At 40.5% G+C, this 2,571-nt stretch overlaps 1 pseudogene; it reads left to right on the top strand.

Annotated features, from left to right (window-relative positions):
- Positions 1-777: 777 nt before the first annotated feature.
- Positions 778-1,449, top strand: LOC129551792 (high mobility group protein B2 pseudogene; annotated as a pseudogene).
- Positions 1,450-2,571: the final 1,122 nt, after the last annotated feature.

Below are 2,571 nucleotides of genomic sequence, written 5' to 3'. Positions count from 1 at the left end.
TCTTTGGGGAAAAGTGTATTTGGTTCTTCAGCCCATTTTTAAATTGGATTGTTTGGTTTATGTTATTGAATTATATGTGCTTTTTAAAATTTTGGATACTTGCTCCTTAGTGTCTGTGTTCAGTTCAGTTCAGTCGCTCAGTCGTGTTCGACTCTCTGCGACCCCATGAATCACAGCACGCCAGGCCTCCCTGTCCATCACCAACTCCCGGAGTTCACTCAAACTCATGTCCATCGAGCTGGTGATGCCATCCAGCCATCTCATTCTCTGTCGTCCCCTTCTTCTCCTGCCCCCCATCCCTCCCAGCATCAGAGTCCTTTCCAGTGAGTCAGCTCATCACATGAGGTGGCCAAAGTATTGCAGTTTCAGCTTTAGCATCAGTCCTTCCAATGAACACCCAGGATTGATCTCTTTTAGAATGGACTGGTTGAATCTCCTTGCAGTCCAAGGGACTTTCAAGAGTCTTCTCCAGCACCAGAGTTCAAAAGCATCAATTCTTCGGTGCTCAGCTTTCTTCACAGTCCAACTCTCACATCCATACATGACCACGGGAAAAACCATAGCCTTGACTAGATGGACCTTTGTTGGCAAAGTAATGTCTCTGCTTTTTAATATACTATCTTGCTTGTAGTGTCGGTGTATAGAAATGCAACTTGGACGAAACAGTTCATGCCGGAGCCGGGGCAGCAGCGTCGCGGGCAGACTGGGCCGCTGCGCTGAACTCTAAGGAAATCTTTCCCCAGGTGGACATGCCGCCTCCGCTGCAGCAGCAGCATAATGGGAAAGGACGACCCCAACAAGGCGCGGGGCAAGATGTCTTTGTACACCTTCTTCGTGCAGACCTGCTGCGAGGAGCACAAGAAGAAGCACCCCGACTCCTCAGTCAATTTCACAGGGTTTTCCAAGAAATGTTCCAAGAGATGGAAGACCATGTCGGCCAAGGAAAAGTCCAAGTTCGAAGACATGGCAAAAAGTGACAAAGCTCACTACCGCAGGGAGATGAAAAATTATGTCCCTCCTAAAGGTGACAAGAAGGGAAAGAAAAAAAGATCCCAATGCTCCAAAAAGGCCTCCTTCTGCCTTCTTCCTGTTTTGCTCCGAACATTGCCCGAAGATCAAAAGTGAACACCCTGGCTTATCCATTTAGGATACTGCAAAAAAATTGGGTGAAATGTAATCTAAGCAGTCAGTTAAAGATAAACAGCCATATGAACAGAAAGCAGCTAAGCTAAAGGAGAAATACGAAAAGGATATTGCTGCATACTGTGCCAAGGGCAACAGTGAAACGGAAAAAAGGGCCCTGGTAGGCCGACAGGCTCCAGGAAGAATGACCCAGAAGATGAGGAGGAAGAAGAGGAGGAGGAGAAGGTGAGGAATAAATGGCTATCTTGTAATGATGTGTGTGGAGTGTGCCTGTGTGCTCAGGCAATTGTTTTGCTAAGAATGTGAATTTAAGTGCAGCTCAATATTAGCTTCAGTATAAAAACTGTACAGATTTTTGTATAGCTGATAAGATTCTTTGTAGAGAAAATACATGTTTAAAAATTCAAGTTGTGGCTTTTTGAGGGGCTACTACATACAGTTAGATTTGCAAACTACATACAGTTAGATTTGCAAGCTTCTGATGTTAAATGTTTCTAAATAAGTAATGGTTTCTTTAATTTCTTGTGTATGGTAGCACAGCAAACTCATAGAAATTAGCATCAATAGCAAATTTGGGGTTTTCTAGAACAAGAATGTTGCATTTTTTATAAATTTTGTAATAAAAATTTATATATTAAAAAAAGAAATGTAACTAAATTAATATATTGATTTTATATCCTTCAAGTTTACCAAATGCATTGATTAGATCCAGTAGCTTTTTAGTTGTATCTCTAGGTTTTTAATATATATTATCAGCAATAGAAAAATTTTTACTTCTTCCTTCTCAACTTGAATGCATTTTATTTTTGTCTTGCCTGATTGTTCTAGCTAAGACTTTCAGTACTGTGTTGAATAAGCATAGTGAGAATGGGTGCTTTTATATCTCTCCTGATATTAAAGGAAAAGCTTTCAATTTTTCTCTGTTGAGTTTAATGTTAGCTGTGGGTGTGTTGTATATATCTCCCAATATGTTGAGGCTTTTTTTTTTTTTAATACATTCAATATGTTTGTGTGTTTTTTTTTTAATCATTAAGGAATATCTTATTTCTTTTCAAACTCCTTTTCTGGATATATTGAGAGGATTAAGATTTTCATCTTTCATTCTGTTAGTGTGGTGTATCACATTGGTTGATTTGCATATGCTTGGGCTCCCTTTATAGCTCAGTTGGGAAATAATCTGCCTGCCTTGTAGGAGACCCAGGTTTGATTCCTGGGTTGGGAAGATCCCCTGGAGGAGGGCGTGACAACCCACTCTAGTATTCTTGCCTGGAGGATCTCATGGACAAAGGAGCCTGGTGGGCTATAGTCCATGGTTTTGTGAGTTGGACATGACTTTGCAAATAAATATATATTTAAACATCCTTATATCCCAGGAGATAATCCCATTTGATCATGGTGTAATATATCAAGTTATTGAATTCAGTTTGC

Source organism: Moschus berezovskii, chromosome 1 (assembly GCF_049115385.1).
Source record: "Moschus berezovskii isolate FMDL1 chromosome 1, NW_MosBer_1.0, whole genome shotgun sequence".
In the NCBI taxonomy this organism is placed as follows: Eukaryota; Metazoa; Chordata; class Mammalia; order Artiodactyla; family Moschidae; genus Moschus; species Moschus berezovskii.
This window is presented reverse-complemented; position numbering and strand designations above follow the sequence as displayed.